Source organism: Bufo bufo, chromosome 3, assembly GCF_905171765.1.
Source record: "Bufo bufo chromosome 3, aBufBuf1.1, whole genome shotgun sequence".
NCBI classification, from domain to species: Eukaryota; Metazoa; Chordata; class Amphibia; order Anura; family Bufonidae; genus Bufo; species Bufo bufo.
Genome location: NC_053391.1, coordinates 263,078,833 through 263,097,759, shown reverse-complemented (window position 1 = coordinate 263,097,759; position 18,927 = coordinate 263,078,833). Strand labels below are relative to the sequence as shown.

The 18,927-nt window shown below is 46.8% G+C and overlaps 1 protein-coding gene across 1 annotated transcript in view; it reads right to left on the bottom strand.

Moving 5' to 3' along the window:
* Positions 1-4,966, bottom strand: part of ZC3H11A (zinc finger CCCH-type containing 11A) — a 231,292-nt gene extending 226,326 nt beyond the window's left edge. Inside the window, exon 1 of the mRNA XM_040422208.1 lies at positions 4,828-4,966. The gene's annotated coding sequence lies outside the window, so the exon portion shown is untranslated. The remainder of the gene's footprint in view (positions 1-4,827) is intronic.
* Between the last annotated feature and the right edge of the window lie 13,961 nt (positions 4,967-18,927).

Sequence of the window (18,927 nt, the reverse complement as noted above, 5' to 3'; positions counted from 1 at the left end):
TGTACATCCTCAAATAGCTAAGTGCGCATGCGCGCCCTCATTGCCGCGATCACGTGACTCGCATAACCCCGGCGGAGTCGCTAGTCACATGACCTCCGAGCCGATGATATAAATTCCAGCTGAGGACACACACCACCAGCGCCTCTAGTTAAGCGTCCTCTTGCATCATGGCCTCAGGTAATATTGTACCCCTTCCTTGCTTGATGATTGATTTGTGTGTCCTCACTATTTCAATGGATTTGATCGTCCTCTTTTTTTTTACATGCATTTATTCTGGTCGACTATCTCAGTATTTTTCTGCTACAGTCCTTTTGTATGACTGCTTTATATCTTTTTCATCAACTTATTGCTCTCTCACCAGTCTCATATCTTCCATACTTTACCTACCTTCAATTCCCCCAGTTAGTTTTAATATTTTGAGACTTTTCTCCTCTTTTTTCCTTTCCTCAATTCTCAATCTTCTTTGATGTTATGTCAATGATACAGTTGTGTTCCAAATTATTCAACCCCCAATGCTGTAAAGGGTTTTAGGGAATTTAGTGTACATTTGTAATTGTGTTCAGAATGAAATCTTACAAGGACTTTTTAAAGAACCAAATGCACTTAAAATTACATCAATTGTTTTTGTAATATAGTGTTAAATGTTTTTTTTTTGTGATTTCTTCATTGACACAATTATTCAACCCCTTAAAGACTACCACTCTTAAGAAAAGAGGTTCATTCAAGTGTTTTCGATCAGGTATTGAAAACACCTGTGGATGTCAAGGAGCAGCAATCAAGCATAATAAGCACTAATTAGGTAGATTTAAAAGGACTGTGATACTCAGCTCCTTCTAGACATTTACTGGTGTGTTTACAAACATGGTGAAGTCAAGAGAATGGTCCAGGAAGACAAGAGAAGAGGTGATTTCTCTTCACAGGAAGGGCAATGGCTATAAGAAGATTGCAAAGATGTTAAACATACCAAGAGACACCATAGGAAGCATCATTTGCAAATTCAAGGCAAAGGGCACTGTTGAAACGCTACCTGGTCGTGGCAGAAAGAAGATGCTGACTTCGACTGCTGTGCGCTACCTGAAGCGCGCTACCTGAAGCGCAAAGTGGAGAAAAGTCCCCGTGTGACTGCTGAGGAACTGAAAAAAGATTTGTCAGATGTGGGTACTGAAGTTTCAGCTCAGACAATAAGGCGCACACTGCGTAATGAAGGCCTCCATGCCAGAACTCCCAGGCGCACCCCCTTGCTGTCTCCAAAGAATAAGAAGAGTCTACTGCAGTATGCCAAAAGTCATGTGGACAAACCACAAAAGTGTTCTGTGGACTGATGAAACAAAATTAGAACTGTTTGGGCCCATGGATCAACGCTATGTTTGGAGGAGGAAGAACAAGGCCCATGAAGAAAAGAACACCTTGCCTACTGTGAAGCATGGTGGGGGGGGTCAATCATGCTTTGGGGCTGTTTTGCTTCTACAGGTACAGAGAAGCTTTAGCGTTTGCAGGTACCATGAATTCTCTTCAGTAGCAGGAGATATTGGATGAAAATGTGATGCAGTCCGTCACAAACCTGAGGCTTGGGAGACGTTGGACCTTTCAACAGGACAATGATCCCAAGCATACCTCCAAGTCCACTAGAGCATGGTTGCAGATTTTATAACAAGACACGGAGGCTCGTATTGCATAACAACTCCTTTACTGAAATTCCACAGCAGCAAAGAATTTACATAAAAACCCAAGGACAACCCAATAACCCCTCCCATTAGTAAGTCCATAAATAGGTCTTCCCGTGTCATCTCTTCCTCTTTCTTTGCTGCTGCCCACAGCAGATAAGTGTCTCTCCGATTTTACTATTTAGGATTATTCTTAAATCGTATTATTTATGTACTCTATTGCTAATAGCTTTGGAGATATCGATTTTTTTATTTGATAAGTGTTTCTCCGTTTTTTACTTTAGGATTATTCTTAAAATCGTATTGTTTTTATATTCTGTCCCATTATTTCTTTTCGCTAGGCTTAGGGATTATTCCCTTCCCGACTTTTCGTGTGAGGGACGTTTGTTCTGACCCTTCTTGTTTAACTCGTCCGGTCGTTCCCTCTGTCCTTTTCCCTTACCTCTTGTTCGATTGGCGCCATTCCTCCCCCTTTCGGCTAGTCCTCGCGCTTCTTGCCGCCCGAAGTCTCGCGATTTGCGGGATTTCGACGGCAGTCGCGCACGGGGGAGGCGCCGGGCTCGAGATTCTCGGGCGCCATTTTGTGTGCGGCGGTCACATACCTACATTCCTGGCGCTGAGACGGGACATCTTGGCAGCCATGTTGGTACACCCCTGCTTTCCCCCTGTTTGGGTGTAGAGGGGCATTCCTTGTTTCTCATCGCCTCCGCCCCTTCCTTGTTCCGACGGCGCCATTTCCCACACGCTCGGACAATCGGTATCTGTTCTGCCTGTACTGTTTTTCATTATAGGTTTTTCTACCTTTATATTGTCTATAATAGTGTGCTCAGGAGTATCTAACTCCTTTCTACCATGTCTCTACCTGGCGATGTCCCCACTACCCTGATGGGCCCCACCACTAGCTCTACCCCACTCCCTGTAGAGTCAGATCATAGCCACACTGAGCCCCAGGTGGTGGATTTTCAGCAGTCTATCTCTGCAGCTATTGCAAATGCTATGGGCAATGTATCCTCTATGATATCACAATCCATTTCCCAGGCACTCAGAGCGCAGATCCCTGTCGCTACCCCAGCTATTACCCCGGTATCTGGTACCTCCAGAAATAATTGTAATGATGGCTTAGTTCCATCAAAAGACGACGTGCCTAGGTCACGTAAGAGAGCCTGTCCGCGCCAGGCGGAAAAAGCGCGCCCCTGGAAGTCCGCTCGGGCTCGACCCGAACCCAGTTCTGACTCTGAAAGCTAAGGCTATAAAAACTTGTAAACTCAGATTGTTAGCTTAAACTTTAAACATGACTATGGGATTCTACTAGGGAAATCATGTTTTAAAATAAATGCCCCTTCCCCTGCCCCTTCCTGGATCCTGCCACTGCCCTATCTTCAGCAGAAGATCAGCACACAAAGGAGAAGGCAGCAGCTTCCTAGCCAGTAGTTCTGTGGTAATGACATGTATGTTGCCTTTCTTTCCTTCAAGGAATGTATAAAATACATTCGCATATTAAAGGGCTTCTGTCACCCCACTAAACTCTTTTTTTTTTTTTTTGTGTACTTATAATCCCTATCCTGCCATATTGCTATACATTATGTTATTAATAATTTTCGTTTAGTAGATTTGGCAAAAAACGTACTTTTATGATATGCTAATTATCTGTCTACCAGCAAGTAGGGCGTCTAGTTGCTGGTAGCAGCCGCAGAAAACCGCAAGATACAAGAACGAGGCGTGCTGCGTTTTGGCATCTTTTTTTTCTAATGCGTACATCAGATGGAGGCATAAAACGTGTCATGTGAACCCACCCTACCATACAGTACCACAATTATAAATCTTAACCCTACCCCCCTACAGGCTTCAGTGAACCTTCTGACAGGTGGGTTCCGGATTTAGGGTACTTTCACACTTTTGGCAGAGGATTCCGGCAGGCAGTTGCTGTGGCATTAGGGTACTTTCACACTAGCGTTTTTCTTTTCCAGCATAGAGTTCCGTCACAGGGGCTTTATACCATAAAAGAACTGATCAGGCATATCCCCATGCATTCTGAATGGAGAGTAATCCGTTCAGGATGCATCAGGATGTCTTCAGTTCAGTCATTTTGACTGATCAGGCAAAAGATAAAACCGTAGCATGCTATGGTTTTATCTCCGGCGAAAAAAACTGAAGACTTGCCTGAATGCCGGCATTAATTTACATTGAAGTGTATTAGTGCCGGATCTGTCATTAAGTGTTCTGGCAAAATGGATCCGGCATTGCGCAGACCGAAAAAAAAAAAGCAAAAAATAAATAAAAAAATGTATACCAGATCCGATTTTCCGGATGACACCGAGAGACGGATCCGGCATTTCAATGCATTTGTCAGACGGATCCGCATCCGTATCCATCTGACAAATGCCATCAGTTTGCATACGTTTTGCCGGAAACAGCAGGCAGCTCCGGCGACGGAACAGCCTGTCGGAGGTCCATGCCGCTAGTGTGAAAGTATTCTTATCCAGGGGCGGATTGGCCATGGACCTTACAGGGAAATTTCCCGGTGGGCCAATGCCCAAGGGGCCATCTGAGCCCTCCTCACAGCTGGCCACTGGAAGTTTTTGAGGATGTATTTTGTGCTGATGGAGGCAGTATTTTGTGAGGGACTGAGGTATTTGGCTCTGTTGGGGTGGTATAATGTGCCACAATACGGTATTGCTGGCCACGGCCAACTTGTGTTGGTCCTGCCTTCCATCAATTTGGACCCGACTACAAAACGGGGCCACTTTTAGTATTTTTTCCAGGGCCACTTTAAGTTCCCAATCCGCCCCTGCTCTTATCTCTGTCCTGATCAGGCAAAAACACTGAACTGAAGACATCCTGATGCATCCTGAACGGATTACTCTCCATTCAGAATGCATTAGGATAAAACTGATCAGTTCTTTTCCGGTATAGAGCCCCTGTGACGGAACTCTATGCCGGAAAAGAAAACCGCTAGTGTGAAAGTACTCTTACTATACAAATCATCCACAAGGTGTGAACTTACCCCGAACCTTTCAGAAGATGTATGCTGGGCCGAATCCCCCTGCCACATGCTGGCACTGTGCCGCGGACATTAGCACACAGTAACTCTTACTACCTAAAGACACCAGAGATCCCGGCCTGCTCCCCGCCCGTACTACTACTAGGTAACGAGACAGATTACCTGCCCGGGCGCTACTCGCACTCCTTCCCGTCTCTTCTAGCCGCCTCCGACTCCGGTTGCTTTGCTACACGGAAATCCCAAACAAGGAGCAAAGGAAGGAGGGAAATGGTACAGTCCAAAGCGTAACAGCCTGAGGTCACGTGGGCGTACTGGAAGGGGAGGAGCCTGCTCGGCACACTGAGCTGCTGGGGTCACAAGGCCGGAAGAGAGCGACTCAATTTTAGAGAGTTTCATTGTAGCATTGCCATTGTAGCGTTACATTACCCGCTACACCATGAGTTCCTATAGACCTTCACCTGATCAAACAGGGCCAATCCACCGCCCGGTCCGCGGGATTCCAACCAGAAATCCGCGGCCGAAAGAGGTCATATCCATCCACCACATCTGCACCTACTGCAGGGAATAGTGTGACGGAGGCCATGCTGGAGCCTGAGCACAAAGCTGCCCCAGCTCTCCCACACTGTTCAATGGCAAACCTGCCTTTTAACCCCGTCCTGACATCTGCTGTACGTGTATTGTGGGTCATTAACCCCTTCCTGACCTCCGCCATACTATTACTGGTGGTCACTGGGGTAAGGCTACTTTCACACCAGCGTTTTCAATTCCGCTATTGAGATCCGTCATAGGATCTCACTAGCAGAGGAAAACGCTTCAGTTTTGTCCCCATTCATTGTAAATGGGGTCAAAACGGAATGCACCAAAATGCGTTACGTTTGGTTGCGCTCCCATCGCGGACAGAATAACGCTACAAACAGCATTTTTCTGTCCACAATGTGGTGCGGAGCAAGACGGATCCGTCCTGACACACAATGTAAGTCAATGGGGACGGATCTGTTTTCTCTGACACAATAGAAAACGGATCCATTCCCCATTGACTTTCAATGGTGTTCATGACAATGATGGCTATAGAAGACATACTACAACCGGATCCGTTCATGACGGACGCATGCGGTTGTATTATTGTAACGGAAGCGTTTTGGATCCGCAAAAAATGCTAGTGTGAAAGTAGCCTAAGATGGCTTTACAGCCTCCCCCCTGAAAAAAGTAATCTCTGGGAATGCTGCAGTGATCATTTTTTTATTTTCTTTTGTTCTTCAGCAGTTACTGATCCTTAGTCGGTCCCCAAATTGAGCCCAAATCCCTGTCTTTTCAGCAGGCGCCAAACAAACGGTGACCATATTTTTTTGGTCATGTGTTTTTTTTTGTCTTTACCCAAGCTCTGCACCACTTTTTCTGTGTGCGAGCTGTAACCACCAAGCGTTGATCACCACCTGCGTTTTCTAATCCATGTTTTTTTTTTATAGATATTATATATATATATATATATATATATATTTATATTATTATTTTTTTAAAGGTGTTATTGTCACTTTTAACCCCTTTCCCGACCATACAGCGCTGGCCGGGACATTAAAGATACTTAAAACAGCAGGCACCCGGGACTAATGTCTGCGACTGCGGGTAACGCCAGGCGCAGAGATTTAACCCTTCATATGCTGTGGTCATACTTTACTATGGTATCTGAACAAGCAAAAACCTGGAAGTGCCCGTTTCTGGGTGTACTCCAGCTCCCCCCGGTGAGGATTGGGGAGCCCGATGCAGTGTGTGGCAGCCTCTGTCCTCCTGAAGGAACAGAGGCTGCCACACCTTAGTTCCTATGGAGCCCCTAGCTGTGTCTCTATGGGAACAACATAGGGCGTCAAGTATGATGAAAAGTACTTTTTGGCATACTTTCGTTCACAAAGGGGAGTTATGGCCAAATCTGTATCTTTTCCCTGCTCACGCCACTGGAAATATCATTTTCTACGCCTGTTTTTGGCATAGAAAATTACTTAAATGTATGCTAGTGAGGGAGCTGGATTTAAGCAAATTGCACATCCAGCACTTAAGTTATGTAGAGGTTGACGCCTCTACATAACTTAGGCTACTTTCATATCTGCGCTTTCCCTTTCAGCTATTGAGATCCGTCATAAGATCTCAATAGCGGAGGAAAACATTTCAGTTTTGTTCCTATTCATTGTCAATGGGGACAAAACTGAACCGAAGGGAACGGAGTGCACCAGAATGCATTCCGTATTATTGCATCAATATAAAAAAAGCAGACAACCCCGTAAATTTTTAGCTAGCATTTACTTTTTTTTTACTGTAGTAATTTTTTATACTACAGCTTCTGCCTGCGTATGCAGTGGCATCTCTAGCTTTCACATTTTGGGGGGGCACACTGGGGGCCAGGTCAAAAGTAGGGTGGGGGGGGAGCTATAACAACAATACATTTACACAAGTATGCTTAGGCTACTTTCACACTTGCGGCAGGACGGATCCGACATGCTGTTCACCATGTCGGATCCGTCCTTCCGCTATTTCGCCGGACCGCTGCTCCGTCCCCATTGACTATAATGGGGACGGGGGCGGAGCTCCGCCGCAGCACGGCGGTGCACGGCAAAAACCGCCGGACTAAAAAGTCGGACATGCAGGACTTTTTAGTCCGGCGGCTTTCGCCGTGCTGCGCCGGAGCTCCGCCCCCGTCCCCATTATAGTCAATGGGGACGGAGCGCCGGCATGGCGAAATAGCGGAAGAACGGATCAGACATGGTGAACAGCATGTCAAATCCGTCCTGCCGCAAGTGTGAAAGTACCCTTAGAAATGCTGCGATACTTTACATAATAGCTAAAACCGCAACAGGGAAGAAAAGTCCTGCTGTCTGTGGTTTAAAATAAATAAATAATAAATCACTCAGATTTCAACATGTCCTAGTTGCCTGTGGATGACACTTATAGGGAGGTGGATCTGTGGATGACACTGTTATAGGGAGGGGGATCTGTGGATGACACTGCTATGGAGGGGGATCTGTGGATGACACTGCTATGGGGGGATCTGTGGATGACACATACCGTATATAGCATCATGTGTCATCCACAGATCCCCCCATGACAGTGTCATCCACAGATCCCCCTCCATAACAGTGTCATCCACAGATCCCCCTCCCTATAAGGCTGAGTTCACACGGGCGAGTATTCCGCGCGGGTGCAATGCGGGAGGTGAACGCATTGCACCTGCACTGAATCTGGACCCATTTACTTCTATGGGGCTGTGCACATGAGCTGTGATTTTCACGCATCACTTATGCGTTGCGTGAAAATCGCAGCATGCTCTATATTGTGCGTTTTCCACACAACGCAGGCCCATAGAAGTGAATGGGGCTGCTTTGAAAATCGCAAGCAAGTGCGGATGCGGTGCGATTTTCACGCACGGTTGCTAGGAGACGATCGGGATGGAGACCCGATCATTATTATTTCCCCTTATAACATGGTTATAAGGGAAAATAATAGCATTCTTAATACAGAATGCATAGTAAAATAGCGCTGGAGGGGTTAAAAAATAATTTAACTCACCTTAATCCATTTGCTCGCGCAGCCCGGCATCTCTTCTGTCTTCATCTTAGCTGTGTGCAGGAAAAGGACCTGTGGTGACGTCACTCCGGTCATCACATGATCCATCACCGTGGTAAAAGATTATGTGACGACCGGAGTGCCGGCAGCCTGTTAGAGGCGCCGGCCTCTAACAGGCTGCCGGCCTAGTGCCTGCAGCCTATTAGAGGAAGGGAAAGGGACACGCCTCTCCCTCCCCTGCCCCACCGCACTAGCACAGGCAACTGTATCGCTGTCCTGAGGACGGCGATACAGATGACTATGGAGATGAGCGCTTGTGGACGCACTCATCTTCCTGTGCCCTGCGGCGGCTGCCGCCCCCTAGCTGCTCAGTTGGGGGGGCACAGTGTGATGTAGGGGGGTTGTGGCCCCCTCTGGTACCGCTTGGCGACGCCACTGTGCGTATGTCCTGCACCCACTGAGCACTGATCAGCACCATATATTCTAATGATCACATCTGTCATCAGTTTTCAGTGTTTTTTTTTGTAAAAAAACATTTGTGGTAAATAGTGTGTGTGTGTATATATAATATATAAAGCTGATTGTGTGTGTGTGTGTCCACTAAAGGAATCCGCACCGTCGCATTAACAATCACAAAATTTGGCACACAGGTACATCAGGTGCCTGGGAAGGTTTTGGAATAGCTCTCAGCTCTCTATGACGTACTGTTCCTGAGATATTCCCCAAAAATGCATTAGCCAATAGAAGCTTGATCACATGACCCTTATCAGCGAATAGAAGCTCTCAGGTCCTTCAGCCTCCACATACAGGTTTCCACAACAACCCAGCCATTTATTTTCACTGCTGTAGATGAGCTTTAACTCCTTAACCCCTTAAGGACGCAGGGCGTATCGGTACGCCCTATTTCCCGAGTCCTTAAGGACTCAGGGCGTACCGGTACGTCCTAACTTGAAATCGGTATTCCGGCGCCCCAGGGGTTAATCGGAACGGGATTTCGGCTGAAATCATTCAGCCGGCATCCCGTAACAATGCAGGGGGAGGTCATTTGACCCCCCCCCCCCCCCCGCATCGACGATCGCAGAAAACCGCAGGTCAATTCAGACCTGCGGTTTTCTGCGTTTCCGGTCCATTCGGGTGTCCTGTGACCCGATGAACCGGAAAAAGACTGCGATCGGTGGCGTAATTATACACCACCTATCGCAGTCCGAGGATTTGAAGAGGCGGTGCTGGCTCTGGTGCTGAATGCCGCTGTCCAGGGTGCTAATTGGTGCAGGGGAGAGAGGCGCGAGATTCAAACTTCCTGCGCTCCTCTCTCCCCTCCTCTTCCTGTCCAGCACCCTGACCGTGCAGCATCGTCCAGCACCAGCTCCTGTGTCCCCCTAATCGGCATCCATCACCCTCCTGCACCCATCGCCACCCAGGTAGGTTAGGGTCAGTGAGGGAGAGGCACCGTTAGGCAGGGAAAGAAGGGAAAAGTTAGGAAAAAAAATAAAAATAATTGTATTCCAAACTTTCTTTGATCCATCCATCAGACCCCCCCCTGCCACTTGCCCCCCCACCATCAGACCCCCACCCCACCCCCCTTCCCCACCACCAGCCCCCCCTCCCCTGACCACCAGCCCCCTTACCACTACTTTTTTTTTTTTCTGCGTGCGCTGACTGGCCGGCACTTTTTAGCGTCCGTCCAGTGTTAGCGCATTGCCCGCCCCACCGACCGCTGATCAGCGTTGTACCGCTGATCAGCAAGTTTGAACTTTTTTTTTCCTAACACTTGCCCTTTCTTTTTTTGCCTTTTTTAGTACTCGAACACCCGTTGCCCCCACACACACGCACATATAATAAAGATTTCCACACACGCACACATACACGCACACACACCCATGGCCCGCCGGATGTTCTCGGCCGAGGAGGCATACGCCCAGATTGCCTCCGACTCTGAGAGCCCCAGTGAGGATGACCCCACGTTCCTTTTATCATCCGCATCCTCCTCATCATCATCTGATGACGATGAGCCACCAAGGCGGCGGAGACGCCGCCAGGCGGAGCCAGGGGCCCCACATGCTAGGGATCCTGTGGCCCACCCTAGTACGAGCCGCCCTGGGGTTCGTACTGGTTTCCCGGCCCACCAAATAAGCCCACCGGAGCCCCCTGCCGATTAACTTAGTTGGTGTCCCCCAGTGGACTTTGAGCCTGAGATTCCGGATTTTGCTGGCAATCCTGTAATCCAGATTCCCACAGTAGGGTTTACTGAAATTGACTATTTTAGTTTTTTTTTCAGTAACCCACTAGTGAATCTGATGGTGGAGCAGACGAATCTGTACGCCCAACAGTTCATCGCTCAAAACCCAGGCTCATTTTTGGCTAGACCCGGTGGCTGGACGCCGGTCAGTGCAGCCGAGATGAGGACATTTTGGAACCTCGTGCTGCATATGGGTCTAGTCCAAAAACCTAGTGTCAGGCAATACTGGAGTGGGGACGTCCTATACCAGACCCCACTGTACAGTATGGTCATGACACGTCCCCGGTTTGAGGCCATCCGGAAATGTCTGCATTATTCCGATAATGCAGCATGTCCACCCCAAGGTCATCCTGCCTATGACCGGCTGTATAAGATACGGCCGGTCATCGATCACTTTGGGGCCACATTTCAGCAGGCCTACGTACCTGGAAGGGAGGTCGCAGTTGATGAGTCTCTCGTTGCGTTCAAGGGGAGACTCCGTTTCCGCCAATATATTCCCACAAAGCGGGCGAGGTATGGCGTGAAGCTATACAAAATTTGTGAGAGTACCTCAGGGTACACTTACAAATTTCGTGTGTACGAGGGGCGAGATTCCCGTATTCAACCCCCAGAATGTCCCCCCACTCTGGGTGTTAGCGGGAAACTCGTGTGGGACCTTATGTACCCACTGCTGGATAACGGTTACCACTTGTACGTGGACAACTTTTATACCAGCATTCCCCTGTTCAGGTCCCTTGCCGCCAGATCCACGTTCGCTTGTGGGACCGTGCGGAAAAATCAACGCGGCCTCTCTGCCTACCCCCTCCAGGTACCTATCCCCAGGGGTGAGACCCGTGCCCTTACCAGTGGAAACCTGTTGCTGGTCAGGTATAAGGACAAGAGGGATGTCCTTATGCTGTCCACAATCCACGGTAACAGCACCACCCCTGTCCCTGTGCGAGGTACCGCGGCAACGGTCCTCAAGCCCGATTGTATCGTCGACTACAATCGGTATATGGGAGGAGTTGATCTCTCTGATCAAGTCCTCACGCCATATAACGCCATGCGCAAAACCCGGGCATGGTACAAAAAAGTTGCGGTCTACTTGGTGCAGGTTGCCATGTACAACTCTTTTGTACTATCCCGAAGCGCTGGCAGCACAGGGACATTCCTCCAGTTCTATGAGGCAGTCCTCAAGGACCTGATCTTTTCGGACCGGGAAAGAGCAGGCCGGAGTACCTCGGGAATTGGAGGCGCCCGGATCGTCCCTGGCCAACACTTTCCAGGTGTGGTCCCCCATACTGGAAAGAAGGGACGAACCCAAAAAAAGTGCAGAGTGTGTCGCAGGAGGGGGATACGGAAGGACACCACCACTCAGTGCGACACTTGCCCCGATCATCCGGGCCTCTGCGTTATCGATTGCTTCAGGGAGTATCACACTTCCATGGAGTACTAAATTTTTATAATCCCCAACAGTCCACTAGAGAACATAAAAAACTATGTCTCTCAGACTTTGGAGACACGGAAACAATTTTTTTTCCCCAAAAAAATATTAGTTTTAGTGCAGGCATCCTCAAACTGCGGCCCTCCAGATGTTGTAAAACTATAACTCCCAGCATGCCCAGGCAACCTACAGCCATCAGCAGGGCATGGTGGGAATTGTAGTTTTACAACATCTGGAGGGCCGCAGTTTTTAGGATGCCTGCTTAGTGTCTCCAAAGTCTGAGAACCATACATATTGGGCATCGTCGCGTGTGTAAAAGTCGTCGCTATAAAAATAACTTTTGCCCAAACGCCTCGGATGAACGGTGTTAAAAATATAAAATAAAAACGGTGCCAAAACACCCATTTTTGGGCAAAATTTCCATTTGAATCCTTTTTGCCGGTAATAAAGCAAGGGTTAACAGCCAAACAAAACTCAATATTTATGGCCCTGATTCTGTAGTTTGCAGAAACACCCCATATGTGGTCGTAAATGGCTATATAGCCACACGGCAGGGCATAGAACGAAGGGAACTCCATACGGTTTCTGGAAGGCAGATTTTGATGGACAGTTTTTTTTTTGACACCATGTCCCATTAGAAGCTCCCCCTGATGTAGCCTAGACTAGAAACTCCAAAAAAGTGACCCCATCTAAGAAACTACACCCCTCAAGGTATTCAAAAGTTACTTTACAAACTATGTTAACCCTTTAGGTGTTCCACAAAACTAAATAGCGAATGTAGAAACAATTATAGAATTAAATTTTTTTGTTACATTGCCTCAAAAAAGAGTAATATAGAGCAACCAAAAATCTAATTTACCCCAAAAATAGTCCCAAAACAACAACCACCTTATCCCGTAGTTTCCTAGATGGGGTCACTTTTATGGAGTTTCTACTTTAGGGGTGCATCAGGGGGCTTGAAAGGGTACATGGTGTCAATAAACCAGTCCAGCAAAATCTGCCTTTCAAAAACCATATGGCGTTCCCCTTCTTCTATGTCCTGCCGTTTAGCCAAATAGTAGTTTACGACCACATATGGGGTGTTTCTGCAAACTACAGAATCAGGGCAACCCATTTTGAGTTTTGTTTGGCTGTTAACCCATTTTTTCCAGTAATAAAGTAAGGGTTAAAATGAAAAATTTTCCAAAAAATAGAAATTTCAAAATTGTTTCTCCATCTGCCATTAACTCTTGTGGAACACCTAAAGGGTTAACAAAGTTTGTAAACCCAGTTTTGAATACCTTGAGGGGTGTACTTTCTTAGATGGAGTCACTTTTTTGAAATTTCTATTCTAGGGGTGCAACAGGGGGCTTCAAATAGAACATGGTATAAACAAAACGAGTCCTGCAAAATCTGCCTTCCAAAACCCATATGGTGTTCGCCTCCTTCTATGTGCTCCCATTCGGCCAAACAGTAGTTTACGACCACATATGGGGTGTTTCTGCAAACTACAGAATCGGGGCAACCCATTTTGAGTTTTGTTTGGCAGTTAACCCTTGTTTTACTCCTGGAAAAAATTTATTATATTGGAAAATTTTCCAAAAAATAGAAATTTCAAAATTGTTTCTCCATCTGCTATTAACTCTTGTGGAACAACTAAAGGGTTAACAAAGTTTGTAAACCCAGTTTTGAATACCTTGAGGGGTGTACTTTCTTAGATGGAGTCACTTTTTTGAAATTTCTATTCTCGGGGTGCAACAGGGGGCTTCAAATGGGACATGGTATAAACAAAACCAGTCCTGCAAAATCTGCCTTCCAAAACCCATATGGTGTTCCCCTCCTTCTATGTGCTACCGTTCGGCCAAACAGTAGTTTACAACCACATATGGGGTGTTTCTGAAAACTACAGAATCGGGGCAACTCATTTTGAGTTTTGTTTGGCAGTTAACCCTTGTTTTACTCCTGGAAAAAATTGATTATATTGGAAAATTTTCCAAAAAATAGAAATTTCAAAATTGTTTCTCCATCTGCCATTAACTCTTGTGGAAGACCTAAAGGGTTAATAAAGTTTGAAAAAACAGTTTTGAATACCTTGAGGGGTGTACTTTCTTAGATGGAGTCACTTTTTTGAAATTTCTATTCTAGGGGTGCAACAGGGGGCTTCAAATGGGACATGGTATAAACAAAACGAGTCCTGCAAAATCTGCCTTCCAAAACCCATATGGTGTTCGCCTCCTTCTATGTGCTCCCATTCGGCCAAACAGTAGTTTACGACCACATATGGGGTGTTTCTGCAAACTACAGAATCGGGGAAACCCATTTTGAGTTTTGTTTGGCAGTTAACCCTTGTTTTACTCCTGGAAAAAATTGATTATATTGGAAAATTTTCCAAAAAATAGAAATTTCAAAATTGTTTCTCCATCTGCCATTAACTCTTGTGGAAGACCTAAAGGGTTAATAAAGTTTGAACATGGTGTCAAAATATCCAGTCCAGCAAAACCTGCCTTCCAAAAACCGTATGGCATTCCTTTCCTTCTGCGCCCTGCCGTGTGCCCGTACAGCGGTTTACGACCACATATGGGGTGTTTCTGTAAACTACAGAAAACACCTAAAGGGTTAACAAAGTTTGTAAAATCAGTTTTGAATACCTTGAGGGGTGTAGTTTCTAGAATGGGGTCATTTTTGGGAGGTTTCTATTATCTAAGCCTCACAATATGACTTCAAACCTGAACTGGTCCATAAAAAGTGGGATTTTGAAGATTTCTGAAAAATTTCAAAATTTGCTTCTAAACTTCTAAGCCTTGTAACAGCCCCAAAAAATAAAATATCATTCCCAAAATGCTACAAACATGAAGTAGACATATGGGGAATGTAAAGTCATCACAATTTTTGGGGGTATTACTATGTATTACAGGGGTAGAGAAACTGAAACTTTGAAATTTGCTAATTTTTCAAATTTTTCGGTAAAAATTGTATTTTTTTATGCAAAAAAATTAACTTTTTTGACCCAATTTTAGCAGTGTCATGAAGTACAATATGTGACGAAAAAACAATCTCAGAACGGCCTGGGTAAGTCAAAGCGTTTTAAAGTTATGAGCACTTAAAGTGACACTGGTCAGATTTGCAAAAAATGGCCAAGTCCTTAAGGTGAAATAGGGCTGAGTCCTTAAGGGGTTAAGGACACAGCCTTATTTCACCTTAAGGACCAGGCCATTTTTTGCAAATCTGACCAGTGTCACTTTAACCACTTACTGCTAAGGTAACGCCGAAAGGCGTCATCTCTGCGGCGCTCCCAGGCTACGCTAACGCCGATTGGCGTCATCTCGCGTGAGCCGAGATTTCCTGTGAACGCGCGCACACAGGAGCGCGCGTTCACAGGAACGCATAGTGCACAAGTTCATCTGCAGCCTGCCAGCCGCGATCATTGGCTGGCAGGCTGTAGATTTTTGAATCGACGAATGAAATGGTTATATCAGACGCTATTTTGAAAATAGCGTCTAATATAACTGCTGACTGGTCCTCTGGTGGTCCCTTTCGCTTGGATCGACCACCAGAGGACACAGGCAGCTCAGTAAGTAGCACCAAACACCACACTACACATTAGATATTACCCTGTCATTTATTAACCCCTTATTTAGCACCTGATCGCCCATATTAGACTCCCTGATCACCCTGATCACCCCCTTGTCCACCCCCCTGTCATTGATCACCCCCCCTGTAAGGGTCCCTCATCCCTGCCAGGTAGTTAGCTACTTGCTAGGTAGTTTAGCGCCCACCGCACCGCAGTCACCGATTAGTCGCTGATTAGCGTCATCGCTGTCGCTAATCAGCACTAGTACTATATAGTATCTGTAAGTGATCAATACTGATCGCAATCAGATCTATATCAGTACATTAGGGTCACCTTAGGTTCTACAAAAAACGCAGTGTTCGCCCGATCAGGCCTGATCTTGTGAGCACACTTGCGTTCAGTCCGCCCCGCCGCAGTGACAGAATTTTTTTTTTCTGATCACTGCAAAAACACCGTAAAATCGCTGCACCGCTATAAAGATCACTTTTGAGCTTTTTGGATCTTTATTAGCGGTCGCAGCTTTACTTCGCAAGCACTCCTTTTTGCTAGGTAGGTTTGCTCTTTTTCCTGGGTAGTCTCAGAGGAATACCCCCTAAATTTAGTGAACCCAAAATGTCAAACAAGGGGTATTCCGCTGAAGAGGCCTACAGGATTCTGTCCGTGATGGATGAAAGCGATGGGGACGTCTCACCCGCTGAATCCAGTGGTTCAGAATATGAACCTGTAGACAGCAGTGGCACTCTAACCGCTAGTGAGGATGACGAGGTAGAGGTCCCTGCTACGGCCAGACGTACCCGATCCCATGTAAGAGTTCTGCCTACCCTGCAGGATGATCCTCATTTGCAGCAGAGTGGTGCTAGCGCTGATCTTGTTTATGGTGCGGCATACACCAGCAGCGCAGCACATCCTGGACCTTCTACCAGCACTGCCGTATTCCCTGGTGAAGTGGCGAGCACCAGAAGGGCAGTTCCAGCTGGTACGGTGGCACGTGCAGTAACTCCCCCGTCGCAGCCACCGCGTTCACAGGCCCGTAGAACCCTTAGTCTCCCAGAGGTGCTGGCAAATCCCAATTGGCACTCCCCTGCTTCCGCCGCACCCGTATTGCCCCCTTTCACCGCCCAGTCTGGAGTTCGCGTGGAGACGGCTCATTTAGGATCGGCCCTTCAGTTTTTTGAGCTGTTCTTCACCGCGGATCTCTATGACCTAGTTGTGGCAGAAACCAATCTCTACGCCACACAGTTTATTACCACCAATCCGGAAAGCTTCTATGCCCAGCCTTTCCGGTGAAAACCAGTCACCGTTTTCGAGTTTAAATTTTTTTTGGGCCTTCTCCTCAGCATGGGTCTAACAAAAAAAAAATGTATTGCGGTCATATTGGTCTAAAGACCCAATACATTTCATGCCCATGTTCTCTGCTGCAATGTCTGGGGCACGTTTTGAGGCCATCATGGGCTTTATGCATTTTACGGACAATAGCACCTGTCATCCAAGAGGCCACCCTGCTTATGACCGGCTCCATAAAATTCGGCCCCTCATAGACCATTTGTTATCCAGATTTGCAGATGCGTATACCCCTAATCAAAACATCTGCATAGACGAGTCCCTAGTACATTTTACCGGGCGCCTTGGCATAAAACAGTACATCCCCAGCAAGCGCGCCCGTTATGGGGTCAAACTGTATAAGCTCTGTGAAAGGGCCACAGGCTATACATATCGTTTTAGGGTCTATGAGGGAAAAGACTCAAAACTGGAGCCGGTCGGATGTCCTGACTACCTGGGGAGCAGTGGCAAGATTGTCTGGGACTTGGTGTCACCCTTACTCCACAAGGGGTATCACTTATACGTGGACAATTTTTACTCAAGCGTGGCCCTCTTTCGGCACTTACATCTAGTCGGAATTCAATGCTGTGGCACCGCGCGACCTAGTCGCCGGGGCTTCCCCCAACGGCTCGTTAGTACCCGACTTGCACGGGGGAAGAGGGCTGCCTTGTGTGACCAAGAACTGCTCGCGGTGAAGTGGAGGGACAAGAGGGACGTTTACCTTCTGTCCACCATTCACGCAGACACGACTGTCCAAATTGAACGGGCAACTGGAGTCTTTGTGAAACCCCTCTCTGTCCACGACTATAACCTTCACATGGGAGTGGTGGACTTCAATGACCAGATGTTGGCTCCCGATTTAGTTTCCCGACGCACCAGACGCTGGTATAAAAAGGTGTCTGTTTATTTAATTCAATTGGCGATGTATAATAGTTTTGTTCTCTACAGTAAGGCTGGGAGAACAGGATCCTTCCTAAAATTCCAGGAAGAGATCATTTCGGAACTCCTGTATCTAGGAGGGTCCGTGTCCCAAGGCCCTGATGTAGTGAGCCGGCTACATGGCAGACACTTCCCGTCTGTCTATCCTGGTACCCCAACTCAACGTTCCCCAAGAAAAAGATGTTGTGTCTGCAGCAGGGGTGGAATAAGGCGTGACACCACCTTTTTTTGTCCTGACTGTCCTGACCAGCCTGCCCTATGCATAGGGGAGTGTTTCCGCAAGTTCCACACTCAGGTACACTATTAGTGTAGGGATTGCATCTCACAGGACAGGCACACAGGGGTCTTAGGGCCCTTTCACACAGAGCTGCCACAAACCTCTCCTTTCACCTGGGACAAAGTGCATAATGTACTTCGCCACATCTCTGGGCGATTTGCGCTTTGCACATTGTCCCATGGGGAAGGAGAGGTTTGTCCTACAAAGGTAAAAAAACAAAAAAATAAATAAAAATCACCGGTAAGCAAAAAAGTTATTGTTCTGTTTCAAAAGTTTATAAAAGTTAATGTTCTCTAAAGTTAATGTTAATAAATTTATTGCGTTGCGGCCTGTTTTTTCAAATTTTTTTTTTACCTTCTAGGTGGACCAAGCGATCAAGCAGCTGCAGCACTGATGTGCATTCTGACAGAAGCATTGCGCTGCTGTCAGATTACACAAAAGTCGGTGTATGCGGCGCTGCAAGACGAGATTTCTCCTCTGCAGTAAAAGATACGTTTGCCGAGGCATATGAGCTGAGGAGGCGGCGGTGTTTATATGCTTTGGCAAACACTTTGTATATATAAAAAAAAAAAAAAAAAACCCGGCAATGATTTATTTATCCACATCGATTGATGTGAATGGATAAATCTGGTTTGCCAGGGCATACGAGCTAAGTGGGTATGGATGTTGGGCGGAGCTCCTATCTCCTGGCAGACGCCTTTCCCCTCCTTTTTCTTTTTGGCAGAGATTTTTTCATCCACATTGATCGATGCGAATGAAGAAATCTGTGCCGTTCATTTTTTCTTTCAGCCCAGAGGCTGAACGGAAAAAAAAAATCTCATTACCCGTATGCTCAATATAAGGAGAATAGCAGAAACTCCTAATGCTGGCCATACATGTAATGACTGCGGAGACCCTCAAATGCCAGGGCAGTACAAACACCCCACAAATGACCCCATTTTGGAAAGAAGACACCCCAAGGT